The 15,262-nt window shown below is 45.7% G+C and overlaps 1 pseudogene; it reads right to left on the bottom strand.

Moving 5' to 3' along the window:
- Positions 1-12,664, bottom strand: part of LOC123398005 — a 112,239-nt pseudogene extending 99,575 nt beyond the window's left edge.
- Positions 12,665-15,262: the final 2,598 nt, after the last annotated feature.

Raw genomic sequence — 15,262 nt, 5'->3', positions numbered from 1 at the left:
ACTTCTCCCCCCCCCCCCCGTCGAATTAAAGTGCATAACGTTTCGAATTTTATTTATGGAGTCACCAATTTGGTTTTGCAAATTTTCTAAACTCCGAATTAATTTAGTTTAGTTTTTTTTCTACCTCGTTGTGTGACCTATTGCATAAAACTATTTTTTTTAAAGTTGCATTGGGTGGAACTAGGGTCTCCATAGATATTATATATATATTAGTAGTATATTTTTTCTGTTTTGTTTTTCTCCTAAGTATTCTAGTGCATATATGTATATTAGTACCTACTTTTTTTTCTAGTATTTTGTTAGCTAGGAAAATATATTTTTTCTGTTTTGTTTTTTTTTCTTTCTTTTTGTTGCTGCTGTTTGTTTGTTTTTCAAAAAAAAAACTGCCAAAAGGGCTCAGCCCAGCCCCTTGCCCACATGCACGTCCGAGTGCATGCAAGCCTGCATGCATGCAACCATCCCGCCTCCATCTCCTCTCTCTCTCCTACGTATTTCTCTCCTCCCTCTCCTTCCTTAATTCTCTCTCTCTTCTCTCCCCACGCGAAGCTCTCCCTCCCTTTCCTTTTTCTCCCAGACCGAAGCTTCCTCCCAGCTTCCTCTCTTCTCCCTTGATTTCTTTCCCTCCTGTGCTCCCTTTCCTTCCGTTCTCTCACCCCACCGCCTCCCTCTCTCTTTCTTTTCTCTACCGCGACCCCTCCTTTCCTCTCTGCCTCTCCTCCTTCCTTCCCTACAGGAACCGAGATTTCTTTCTTTTATTCTCCCTCCCCTTCCATACCTGCCACCTCCCCTAGGCCTATATAAACCTCACCCCACCGCCACCCCTCCCCAACCCTAGCCGCCGCCACTTCACCCCGCCACCGCAACCTCACCCCACCGCCGCAGTAGCCGCCGCCGCGAGCAGCGGCAGCAGCCCGAAAGCTGCTGCACCTCGGCCTCGCCAGGAGGAGGAGCCCTCCCCGAGCTCTCTCTCCACCGCCGCCTCTTCCCCGCGGAGGAGGAACCACTCCCCCGCCGCCCGACGTCTCCACCGCCGGAGCTACCCCCTCCTTCCCCGCCGGCCAACGTCCCCTCGCCGGTGCAACACCTCCAGCAGCAGGTAGCTCCCTCCCTCTCTCTCTCTAATTGCATGCAACCCCTCCTAGCCATTAGATCCCATGCAATCCCATGCAATGGCTAGGATTAGAACACTAGTACCCTTTCAGTTTATTCCAGAAAACCATTAGGTTCTTTTAGTCACTTATGAATTAACCGGCGACTTTGTTAGCCTTAGGCCGTTTGCCCGAAGTGACGAAACAAACAGCCACTACAGCCAGTAGAAACTTGCCACGTGTTCCTCCCTTTAGCACTAGCAGTTTTGTAACTTTCTGTCCAGATTTCAAAAACAGAAACTTTCAATCTTGTTTGGATCACAATGTTTTAGCCCTACGTCCAATGACATTGATTCTTTTTCCAGTAGATCACAAATTTCCTTTAGTTTTTAAAAACATATAATTTGTCTGTGTTTGAAATTTTTAAATATAAGTTAGAGAAGATTTAGTTTAAACACTGTTTTGCCTATTCCTGGAGTTTGAAAAATGATATTGAGTTGATTATTTTTGCTGCTGTTTTCTAGTGATAAAATCTTACTGTGGTAGAATTTTCAGAATTTTTAAAGTAACTTTACTGGTGTTTTCAACAGAAACAAGTTTCTGCCTACCGGCGCGCGATAAATTCTTTTGCGTAGTCTTTTGCAAATCATTGCATGTGATGTTATTTTTACTCGTGGCATGATTGAATTGCTTATGGTGTGCTTTGTGTTTGTATCGGTAGATCATCCGGAGTGCGAAGCGTGTTACTTAGAGACGCTCGAGCAGGACAACTATCATCAAGGCAAGTCACCTTTGATCATGTTATTTTATCTATGTTTTCAATGCATAGTAGATCACCTTCTTTGCCCAATTTGCATGCTGCCTAGGTACTTGGAAACTTTAATTCTAGTTGTAGTATCATGTGGTAGGAACACAACAACCCCGACACTTGGCCCCGGGACGACAATGTTATATTTGCTATGCTTAAGTAGACGGGTTATCGGTTGAGTGTATGCCACGAGTGAATGCGAGGTTGATATAATAATCAAGACCGGACTAAGACAAGATTTTCAAGACCTCGGACGCAATGCAACACTGGGTGAAGGACGGTTGACCGGCTCCCTGGAAAACCCAGTGGATGCCCGGGATGCTGGAGAGGCCATGTCATCCTGCGGAAAGCTTCACCCAGGCTCAAAGGGACGGACGGAGACTTCAAGACTCAAGGCTTACGTGCACAGGCACAAGTCATTATGGGCTCTGGCTTGGTTGGACAACGCGGCGACTCTGGACAGGCGGTGCTAGCAGATGTAGACGAACGGTAGGAAATGGATGGGCACCGACAGGGATTCAGAGGGACCCGTTGAAAGACCATGTTTTGATCATCCGGTCTTCAAACACCCTGAAGTGCGAGGACAAACCCGGAGGCGATCAAATCTTGTGGGGAACGTGTGCAAAACTCTGCAGAGTACTCAACCTAATCGATTAGCCGTGTCCACGGTCATGGACAACTTGAGCCGAAGGCATTGAATTTCCCCTGAACTCTCGACACAACTTAATAATGATGTGGGTGTTAACAACTATTCGGGTACGAGAACTGGTTGGCGGAACCATCTCGTTAACAACAAACATGTAGTAATATTTTTCTTCCGACCCCTTTTGTTGTAGGAGAAAACTGGCTTTATGCAAAACTTAGCTCCACCGGCCAAATATGCATGTAGAAATAGATGATTATTATTTTTACTCCCTCTCTTGATGATTTGCCAGCATATTCAATATGCTGACCTACACGGCTGCAACGTCTCATGTTGCAGAGTACTTTTCCGACCAGGAGTGAGGCTACGATTCTACGCTCAGCGACATGCCCTTGGAGTCGGATGGACTCGTCTACCTGATGCTTCCGCTTAGTCTTCGTTAGATAATCTCATAAGATGGCCTTCAGCCACTTTATTGTACTCCTTTATTGTAATAAAGTACTCTTTATGAGATTTCGATTAATAAAGTTGTGTGATTGCACTCTTGAATATATACATTATGTACTGTGTGTGTACCAGCATGATCTTGAGATGGTACGGAAACACCAGAGGCTTGACTCGTTGAGTCGGGTCGCTACAGAAATGGTATTCAGAGCACACACTGACCTTAGGACGTAACCTCTAGGAATGGAAAAGCCTTAGGAAGGAAACTATTTTCTCTTATATCTTCTATTTCCCCCTCTGATCATTTCTGACTTCTGTCCGATTTTCCAATGTTTAGATGGCCACCTTCATCCCTGTTAAGTTCACACAGTTTTGCCAGCCCGACACCACTATGCCGTTCGGAAAGGACCTGGTGCAGATCACCAAGGATTTGAGGATTGCTCTGCCGACTATCACACGGAAGCCAACTTCGTCTTACCCGGAGGATTCACGCTACAGGATCGAGGTGCATATTCCCGGAAGGACATTCGAACCGCACACTGAGCCGATGGATTTCAAGTTCATCGCACCCAGCTGGATTCTCGGAAGGGACATGGCGATCCATTGTGCACTCGGACGTATCAAGGATGAATACAAAGGCTTCCCTATTTCTCCAGACCTATTCGCTGTATCCCGGAGAAATGAAGACGGAGACATCATCTCAAGCAAGACCAACGACGCTCTCTTGTCTTATGCCCAGACCTTGGAGAAGCACAGCGGAACTCTGGAGTATCACGCGATCAAGGACGCCAGGAAGATCAAGCAACTGTCACTCCGCGAGCTTGAGCTTGAAGATGCAGCCCGGGAAGCCCACTATGAGCATGAGCTGGAAATGAAAGACTTTCTGGAGCGGATCAAGAAGCTGAAGACTCGAGTTGTATACCTCGAGGAGGAACTGGACATGGGCGAGAACCTTCATCCCGAAGGAGACGTAGCCCCCGTGATCAGCAACGACGAGGACTATGAAGAAAGCTCCACCGAAGGACCCGACACCATGCTATTCTGAGGAGGACACTTTGACTAGACCACCAAATTTACTTTATCGTTTTACGTGTTAGGCCGATGTTTAGGATTATCGATTTTGTATCCTCGTGTGAACCTTTGTGATGATTGAATAAAATGTGTGGTGTGATAATTGTGTGTTGCATTCATATGGATAGTTTAATTCCTTTTAGACCATTGTTCTATGCTAATCTCACCCCTCTACAAACATCAGATGCCTCCGAGACGCGCCCCTGAGTCCAACTTTCCGCCGGAACTCACCCAGTTGATCCAGCAACAAAACACCCTGATGCAGCTGATCATCCAGAACCAGAACAACAACAACCGTCCCCCACCCCAGGCCGACAACCTTACGCGTTTTCTGAGGTTGAACCCTCCAACTTTCTCCAGCAGCATTGAGCCCATTGTGGCAGATGATTGGCTTCGCAAGATGGAGCGTGAACTCATCACCGCTGGTTGTTCTGAAGCTGAGAAGGTGTGTTTTGCCGCGCATCAACTTGAAGGCCCTGCAGCTGCTTGGTGGGAGAACTACACCACCACTTATCCCATTGCTGGAGTAACTTGGGAGCAATTCAAGCAAGCCTTCCGCACCGCGCATGTCTCAGCTGGTGCAATGAGTCTGAAGAAGCGTGAGTTTCGCAACTTACGCCAGGGGAATCACACTGTGGCCCAGTACGTTGATGATTTCAGCATGCTTGCCCGTTATGCACCTGGAGATGTGGCTGATGATGCGGCCAAGCAGGAGAAGTTCTTGGAAGGACTAAATGATGAGCTGAGCATTCAGTTGACGGTAGCCACCTTCAACAACTACCAGGAGCTGGTTGATAAGGCCCTCATCTTGGAGGGGAAACATCAGCAGATGGAGAACCGCAAGCGAAAGTATGGGGTTGGAAAGTTCAACTCCGGCACTCAGCAGAAGCCTCGCTACACCCCCTACTCAGGGAATACCGGGACTGGATCCGGTAAGTTTGGTGGACATGTTCAGCATAACCACCCTGTGCACAACCATGGAGGCCACAACCATGGAGGAAATGGGAATCACCGCAACAACACCAACTTCAAGAATGGCGGTACTGGCACTCAGCAGAATTCAGCTCCAGCTCAGAAGGATCTGACTCACATCACTTGCTTCAAGTGTCAGAAGAAGGGACACTATGCCACTGATTGTCCCCAGAACAAGCAGGGGAATGGAAACGGCAACGACAACGGCAACGGCAACGGCAACTCTGCAGCTAAGAAGCCCAATCCTTTTCCTCGAGCTTAGGTAAACCACATTCATGTGGAAGAGGTCTATGATCACCCCGATACTGTGGTTGGTAAGTTTTTGCTAAATTCACATCCAGTATTGGTACTTTTTGATTCTGGTGCAACACATTCATTCATATCAAGGGTAGTTGTGGAAAAGTATAGTTTGCCAACTAGAACCCTCAGCCAACCTATTAAGGTCAGTTCCTAGGAGGCATGATGACAGCCGGGATAGGATGCCATGCTTTGAGACTCAACATCGGGAACCATAATTTTCCCACTGACCTCATCGTATTAGAGTCCCAGGGATTGGATGTAATCCTAGGCATGGATTGGATGGCCAAGTATGAAAGTAATATCGATTGTGCCCTTAAGTCTATTTTGCTCACCACCCCCGAGCAGAAGCGGATTAAGTACGTGTCACAGCGCCCGACACGGAGTAGGCGAGTAAACTCTCTCACGGGAGTAGTCCAGGAGGAAGTACCGATTGTACAGGAGTACCCAGATGTATTTCCGGAGGAATTGCCGGGCATGCCACCCGATAGAGAGATTGAGTTCTTGATTGAGATATTACCCGGAACAGCACCGATATCCAAGAGACCTTATCGGATGCCCGCAAATGACTTGATAGAAATCAAGAAGCAAATTAAGGAGTTATTGGACAAAGGGTATATTCGCCCGAGTTCTTCACCTTGGGGAGCCCCAGTGCTCTTGGTTGAAAAGAAGGACAAGTCCTTGAGAATGGTGTCGATTATTGTGCATTGAATGATGTGACCATCAAGAACAAGTACCCCTTGCCGATGATCAATGATCTGTTTGATCAATTAGTTCGAGCACGCGTATTCTCAAAGATCGATCTTCGATCCGGGTATCATCAGTCGAAGATTCGTGAACAGGATATACCCAAGACAGCCTTCACCACTCGGTACGGCTTGTATGAGTACACGGTCATGTCATTTGGACTGACTAATGCTCCGGCATATTTTATGAATCTGATGAACAAGGTATTTATGGAGTACTTGGACAAGTTTGTCGTGGTGTTCATCGATGACATACTGATATTCTCCAAGAACAAAGAGGAACACAACGAACATCTGCGTCAGGTTCTGGAGAAGCTTCAAGAGCATAAGCTATATGCAAAGTTCAACAAATGTGAGTTTTGGTTGAAGGAAGTCGGATTTGTAGGACACATCATCTAAGGAGAAGGAATAGCAGTGGACCCTGCCAAGGTCGCATCAGTCACCGAATGGGTAGCACCCACTTCAGTCAAGGAGATCCGCAGTTTCCTCGGACTTGCCGGGTATTACCGGAGGTTCATTGAGAATTTCTCAAAGATTGCCAAGCCCATGATAGAGTTATTGAAGAAGGAATCCAAGTATGTTTGGACTGAGGAATGTGAAACCAGTTTTCAAGAGATGAAGAAACGTCTTGTTACAGCCCCAGTGCTGATATTGCCGAACATTCGGAAGGATTTCCAGGTTTACTGTGACACTTCTCGTCAAGGACTTGGAGGAGTGCTCATGCAAGAAGGCAAAATTGTAGCCTATGCATCCAGACAGCTCAGACCTCATGAGTTGAATTATGCCACACACGACTTGGAACTAGCAGCCGTAGTGCACGCTCTCGAGACTTGGAGACATTTCCTGATCGGAAATAGTTGTGATGTTTACACTGATCACAAGAGCCTGAAATATATCTTCACGCAGAAGGAGTTGAACCTCAGACAGAGGCGATGGCTAGAGTTGATCAAGGACTATGACATGAGATTGCATTATCACCCAGGCAAGGCAAATGTTGTAGCCGATGCATTGAGTCGCAAGAGCTATGTGAACACGCTCACAGCGGGAGGATTACCCAGGAGTTAGTCGATGATCTCCAAGAACTCAAACTGGAGATAGTTCCAAGAGGATTTGTTGCCACCTTGGAAATTCAGTCTACTTTGACGGAAAAGATCCGTGAAGCACAGAAAGCTGACAAGGAGATCGCTGAGATTAAGCAGAAAATGGAAGACGGGAAAGCTAAAGATTTTCGTGAGGATGAACACGGAACTTTATGGTTTGAGGATCGCATCTATGTGCCCAATGATCCCGAACTCAGGAAGTTGATACTTCAGGATGCTCATGACTCCCCGTACTCGATACACCCCGGTAACACCAAGATGTATCTGGATCTGAAAGAAAGTTTCTGGTGGACAGGATTGAAGAAAGACATTGCCGAGTTCGTAGCTATATGCGATGTTTGTCAGCGAGTAAAAGCCAAGCATCAGAAACCAGCAGGTTTTCTCCAACCTCTACCGATACCCGAATGGAAATGGGAAAAGCTTGGTATGGACTTCATCACAGGATTACCCAGGACCCGTTCTGGCTATGATTCTATTTGGGTTGTGGTCGATCGTTTGACCAAGGTAGCTCATTTCATTCCGGTGAAAACTACCTACACGAGTGCCAAGCTGGCCAAGATTTATATGACGAGGATCGTATGTCTGCACGGAGTACCTAAGAGCATTGTGTCTGATAGAGGGACTCAGTTCACATCAAAATTTTGGCACCAACTGCACGAAACCTTGGGAACAAGATTGGAGTTCAGCACAACATCTCACCCACAGACAGATGAAGAGACCGAGAGAGTTAATCAGATTCTGGAAGACATGTTGAGAGCTTGCGGACTAGACTATGGGTGTAGTTGGGATGACAATTTACCGTATGCCGAGTTCTCGTACAACAACAGCTACCAGACCAGTCTGAAGATGGCCCCTTTCGAAGCTCTATACGGAAGGAGGTGCAGAACACCGTTGATGTGGGATGGAGTTGGAGACCGACAACTTTTTGGTCCCGACCTCATCCGAGATTCTGAAGAGAAGGTCAAGCTTATTCGTGACCGACACAAGATAGCTCAGTCCAGGCAGAAGAGTTATGCCGACAGCAAACGCAAGGAAGTAACATACGAAGTGGGAGATCGAGCATATCTTCGGGTGTCTCCACTTCGAGGAATCAAGAGATTCGGTGTGAAAGGAAAATTAGTCCCACGATTTATTGGCCCCTACAAAATTCTTGAACGTAGAGGCGAAGTTGCATACAAACTGGAACTGCCGGAAGGATTTTCCGGAGTTCATGATGTCTTCCATGTTTCCCAGTTGAAGAAATGCCACGCTGAGATGGCCGATGTTCCGTTGAGAGATACAGTGCCCCTAGAGGCCATACAGCTTGACAGTGATCTGACGTATAAGGAGAAACCCGTCCGGATTCTCGAGACTGCCAACAGAGTTACCCGCAGCAAGATCATCAAGTTCTGCAAGTTGTTGTGGAGCCACCACACCGAGGAAGAAGCCACCTGGGAACGAGAAGAGGATCTTCGTCGAGACCACCCGCACCTATTTTCTAGCCAACCCGAATCTCGAGGGCGAGATTCATCTTAAGGTGGGTAGGTTTGTAACATCCCAATTTTCTTAAATTCGGATGTTAATAGATCATTCATATGCATCTCATATTTTATGCATCATTTCGTTCTTCTGAAAAAATTTATCGTTATGTGACTGCGGACAATTTATTGGAGTGGAGATAATATGACTTCTCCCCCCCCCCCGTCGAATTAAAGTATATAACGTTTCGAATTTTATTTATGGAGTCACCAATTTGGTTTTGCAAATTTTCTAAACTCCGAATTCATTTAGTTGAGTTTTTTTTCGACCTCGTTGTGTGACCTATTGCATAAAACTATTTTTTTTAAAGTTGCATTAGGTGGAACTAGGGTCTCCATAGATATTATATATATATTAGTAGTATATGTTTTCTATTTTTTTTCTCCTAAGTATTCTAGTGCATATATGTATATTAGTACCTACTTTTGTTTTCTAGTATTTTGTTAGCTAGGAAAATATATTTTTTCTGTTTTGTTTTTTTTACTTTATTTTTGTTGCTGCTGTTTGTTTGTTTATCAAAAAAAAAAAACTGCCAGGCCGAGCCAAAAGGGCTCAACCCAGCCCCTTGCCCACATGCACGTCCGAGTGCATGCAAGCCTGCATGCATGCAACCATCCCGCCTCCATCTCCTCTCTCTCTCCCACGTATTTCTCTCCTCCCTCTCCTTCCTTAATTCTCTCTCTCTTCTCTCCCCACGTGAAGCTCTCCCTCCCTTTCCTTTTTCTCCCAGACCGAAGCTTCCTCCCAGCTTCCTCTCTTCTCCATTGATTTCTTTCCCTCCCGCGCTCCCTTTCCTTCCTTTCTCTCACCCCACCGCCTCCCTCTCTCTTTCTTTTCTCTACCGCGACCCCTCCTGTCCTCTCTGCCTCTCCTCCTTCCTTCCCTACAGGAACCGAGATTTCTTTCTTTTATTCTCCCTCCCCTTCCATAGCTGCCACCTCCCCTAGGCCTATATAAACCTCACCCCACCGCCACCCCTCCCCAACCCTAGCCGCCGCCACTTCACCCCGCCGCCGCAACCTCACCCCATCGCTGCCCTAGCCGCCGCCGCGAGCAGCGGCAGCAGCCCGAAAGCTGCTTCACCTCGGCCTCGCCAGGAGGAGGAGCCCTCCCCGAGCTCTCTCTCCACCGCCGCCTCTTCCCCGCGGAGGAGGAACCACTCCCCCGCCGCCCGACGTCTCCACCGCCGGAGCTACCCCCTCCTTCCCCGCCGGCCAACGTCCCCTCGCCGGTGCAACACCTCCAGCAGCAGGTAGCTCCCTCCCTCTCTCTCTCTAATTGCATGCAACCCCTCCTAGCCATTAGATCCCATGCAATCCCATGCAATGGCTAGGATTAGAACACTAGTACCCTTTCGGTTTATTCCAGAAAACCATTAGGTTCTTTTAGTCACTTATGAATTAACCGGCGAATTTGTTAGCCTTAGGCCGTTTGCCCGAAGTCACGAAACAAACAGCCACTACAGCCAGTAGAAACTTGCCACGTGTGCCTCCCTTTAGCACTAGCAGTTTTGTAACTTTCTGTCCAGATTTCAAAAACAGAAACTTTCAATCTTGTTTTGATCACAACGTTTTATCCCTACGTCAAATGACATTGATTCTTTTTCCAGTAGCTCACAAATTTCCTGTAGTTTATAAAAACATATAATTTGTCTGTGTTTGAAATTTTTAAATATAAGTTAGAGCAGATTTAGTTTAAACACTGTTTTGCCTATTCCAGGAGTTTGAAAAATGATATTGAGTTGATTCTTTTTGCTGCTGTTTTCTAGTGATAAAATCTTACTGTGGTAGAATGTTCAGAATTTTTAAAGTAACTTTACTGGTGTTTTCAACAGAAACAAGTTTTTGCCTACCGGCGCGCGATAAATTCTTTTGCGTAGTCTTTTGCAAATCATTGCATGTGATGTTATTTTTACTCGTGGCATGATTGAATTGCTTATGGTGTGCTTTGTGTTTGTATCGGTAGATCATCCGGAGTGCGAAGCGTGTTACTTAGAGACGCTCGAGCAGGACAACTATCATCAAGGCAAGTCATCTTTGGTCATGTTATTTTATCTATGTTTTCAACGCATAGTAGATCACCTTCTTTGCCCAATTTGCATGCTGCCTAGGTACTTGGAAACTTTAATTCTAGTTGTAGTATCATGTGGTAGGAACACAACAACCCCGACACTTGGCCCCGGGACGACAATGTTATATTTGCTATGCTTAAGTAGACGGGTTATCGGTTGAGTGTATGCCACGAGTGAATGCGAGGTTGATATAATAATCAAGACCGGACTCAGACAAGATTTTCAAGACCTCGGACGCAATGCAACACTGGGTGAAGGACGGTTGACCGGCTCCCTGGAAAACCCAGTGGATGCCCAGGATGCTGGAGAGGCCATGTCATCCTGCGGAAAGCTTCACCCAGGCTCAAAGGGACGGACGGAGACTTCAAGACTCAAGGCTTACCTGCACAGGCACAAGTCATTATGGGCTCTGGCTTGGTTGGACAACGCGGTGACTCTGGACAGGCGGTGCTAGCAGATGTAGACGAACGGTAGGAATGGATGGGCACCGACAGGGATTCAGAGGGAGCCGTTGAAAGACCATGTTTTGATCATCCGGTCTTCAAACACCCTGAAGTGCGAGGACAAACCCGGAGGCGATCAAATCTTGTGGGGAACGTGTGCAAAACTCTGCAGAGTACTCAACCTAATCGATTAGCCGTGTCCACGGTCATGGACAACTTGAGCCGAAGGCACTGAATTTCCCCTGAACTCTCGACACAACTTAATAATGATGTGGGTGTTAACAACTATTCGGGTACGAGAACTGGTTGGCAGAACCATCTCGTTAACAACAAACATGTAGTAATATTTTGCTTCCGACCCCTTTTGTTGTAGGAGAAAACTGGCTTTATGTAAAACTTAGCTCCACCGGCCAAATATGCATGTAGAGATAGATGATTATTATTTTACTCCCTCTCTTGATGATTTGCGAGCATATGCAATATGCCGACCTACACGGCTGCAACGTATCATGTTGCAGAGTACTTTTCCGACCAGGAGTGAGGCTACGATTCTACGCTCAGCGACATGCCCTTGGAGTCAGATGGACTCGTCTACCTGATGCTTCCGCTTAGTCTTCGTTAGATAATCTCATGAGATTGCCTTCAACCACTTTATTGTACTCCTTTATTGTAATAAAGTACTCTTTATGAGATTTCGATTAATAAAGTTGTGTGATTGCACTCTTGAATATATACATTATGTACTGTGTGTGTACCAGCATGATCTTGGGATGGTACGGAAACACCAGAGGCTTGACTCGTTGAGTCGGGTCGCTACATTTCTGAACATTCTAGTCATTATGCAACTCGGGGCAATTTATATTGAAGTCGAGATAACATGACTTCTCCCCTGTGAAATAAAAAGTTCATAATGTTTAGAATATTATTTGGAGTCGCGTGATATGGTTTTGCCAATTTTATTATCTCCGAAATCTTTTTTAGTTGCTTTTTTCAATTCTCGTTGTGTAGCCTTTTGCATATTTTTAAAAATTCGCAGTAGGTGGAACTAGGGTTCGTGTAGAATATATTAGTTGCATATTTTTTGTTGTGTGTGCTAGTAATTTTTTTAATATTTCTCGTAATTTCTTAGCCAGAAATATGTATATATATGTGTACGGTTTTTTTTCTAGTACTAGTTTTCTAAAAAAAAGAGAAAAGGGTGGCCAAGCCGCAGACACCGAGCCGGACCGCGTCAGCCCGCACGCGCGCCGGGGCTTAGCCCAGCCCAGCCGGGGGGCTTTTCTTCCACCGAGCGCATCCAACAACCGAAAGCTCAGACCACCTGAGCGACCGAGCCACGAGCGCTCAGCTCTTTCCCAGCGAGCTAGCGCATCCAACTCTCCTGATCGAGCCAGCCTCCACGCCACCCAGTGACTGAATCGTGCCCCAGCCTCCATGCGTTGGCCAGCGCCAGGAATCCCCATCGCCCCAACCCCACCTCGCCTCATCAACTCCCGTACCCAGGAACCAAGTCGGAGCAGCCCGCATCACCAGGGACTCCCTCCCCAAGACCGTGCAGGAACTAGACTCCTCGCGAGCAGATAGCCAGGGAACCGGAAGCCCGAGGCAACAGAAGCCCCAAACGCCCAGTTTCCCCAGCTGTCGACTCCCCTGAGCCCAATACCTCTGCCCCAATTTGTTTCTGCCTTTGTTGACCTCGCCTAGGGAGAAACCCATCTCGTCGGAGCATCCTGCTGCATCAGCCACCGCATAGCACGCCGGAGTCGCTCATCTTCGTTGGAATTAGTTGTCGTCGCCGGAGTTTGTAGGAGTTCATTTGACCGTCACCGGAGCACCAGCGCGGAGGAGCCACGCCTGAGACTGACCCGTTTTCCCCCGCTGTTCGTGGTAAGCACGTCGACGTGATCCGGTTTAGGCACTACTAAGTTGCTACTCTACCCGTATTAATCATGTTTTTGATCTGTTTTAGCTCGGCGAGATTGTCGGTAAGATTTTTGAAACCTATTTAACTTTTTACTCGTAGCTCAGACTCAGGAAATTCTTTTTCCTGTGATCTTGTATTGACGAGTAAAACATGATAGAGCTAATAGTTTCAGGTTATCAATATTTAAAATTTAAGTTGGATCAGATTTAGTTTAAACCTACGGTAGGCCATATCTTTCGAACCATTCATTCAATTTAATTAATTCTTTTGCATTGTGCTCCCACTAGCATGTAGATAATAAATACCTACTCATATGTTTCTGTTAATTGAGTTTTAATTGAATTCTTTATTGTTGACTTTATTTTGATGTTATATGAGTACGGTTTATTTATGGATGCCATCGTCGAATATATATAGATTGTCCGGAGTGGGGAGTGGATCAGAATTAAGCATTAGAGTACTTCGGCACCGTTCAAGGCAAGTTTGCACTTTTGATTATGCTCATCCTATATGTATGCTATGCATTGTTATGATATGTTATGTGTTTGGTGTGATTCTTATATTGCTTGTCGCCATATGTGTGTCCTGCATTGCATTGTTTAATTGTGTGCTTGGATATGCTATGGTAGACGTGGACTCGTACCGAGTGTTTTATGAATTAGTGAGTGTTTATAGCTATAGGCTCGGGATGTTTGCTCGAGCGAATGCGTCTATGGCTGAGCGCTTTGTTGTCCCTAGAGAATGCGCCATGACTGAGCGCACTTGAGTCGTCAGGACTTAAATCACGTGAATGTGTTGATGGCTGAGCGCTTTGGAGTCCCCATTGAATGCGTCATCGACTGAGCGCACTTGATACATCTTGAAGATCTTTGTCATCTCACCGTCGGTTTGTGAGTTCTCTGTTGCTGGTTAAATTGGTTGTGGTGTGTGAGACCTTGATCAATTCATGGAGGTAGGTGAAGTTAGCGTTATGCCGAACCAACTTGACTGTTTTGTTTTTCATACATTGCTTATATATGTAGGTTTGCAATATCATTATGTGTGAATTGCAAATACATTCAATGTATTGACCCTTGTGGCTGCAACTTATCATGTTGCGGGATATTTAGATGATTAGTGAGATACAGTAGGGTCGCGAGTCTTCGCTCAACCTTTTCGCTGGTGGGTTATGATGGGACTCATCGTTATTATTCTACTACTTTTCTGGTGTTTTATAGAATAAAGCTAGCTAAGTGCTATGCAGATTGTTATACTTTATAAATTTTGGATCATACGTTCTAATAAATGATGCACTTGCTATTCTGGTATTCATCTATACTGTGTGTGCTAGTGAGTCGATCTAGGGACTAGCACAGTAAAGCACAGAGACTCAAATCCTTCGAGGTTTGGTCGTGACAGATGGTATCAGAGCAATGCGTTGACTGTAGGCCGTGGCCCTAGAAAATGGATTAGAAAAGCCATAGGAGTGGAAATTTATTCTATAAACTTTGTCTACATCTTACTCTTTCATTAGACAACTCTTTAGTATCTTGACCGGCTTAAGTAGGAACTAGTGGTGAGACCACCACTTATCTTGTTTTTATTGCGATATTATCGTGTTAGAGTATCTATTAATGCCCGCTTTGTGGTATGATGACACTAGGTTGCTTGTTTGATTGTTATTTAGCTTGTTTGTTAAATTAGGATCTTGTCGGAATTATTCGACTATATATATAGATACGTTTGATTGTTGTTATGTTTGTTGGTGTTATTAGATAGTGTGATTTGTTTGATTTGGAGTTTGATGATAGCATACGGGTAGTGTTTTCCCCTTGGGCCTAATTCTATCTAGATCTCATCTATGCTTACCCATCTTTAACCTTGCTAGCCAACTCGAATCTCGAGGACGAGATTCATTTTAAGGGGGTAGATTTGTAACATCCCAAATTTTCAGATTTGGTATGTTAATAGGTGTAACATCCCAATTTTCCTAATTGGGAATGTTTTACATCGTAGCTACGCATCTATGCATACTGATTTAAATAAAATTGGCACTTGAATTCTTTCGCCTTTTGATTTTGCATTTCCATTTTTCCTCACACAAGAAATGCCGGGAAAATACTCTCTTGCACGCAAGAGAGAGAGCGGAGGAAAATGA

The sequence above is a fragment of the Hordeum vulgare genome, chromosome 1H, assembly GCF_904849725.1.
Source record: "Hordeum vulgare subsp. vulgare chromosome 1H, MorexV3_pseudomolecules_assembly, whole genome shotgun sequence".
Classification (NCBI taxonomy): Eukaryota; Viridiplantae; Streptophyta; class Magnoliopsida; order Poales; family Poaceae; genus Hordeum; species Hordeum vulgare.
Note: the sequence above shows the minus strand (reverse complement) of the source record. Positions and strands in the feature narration are given on the sequence as shown.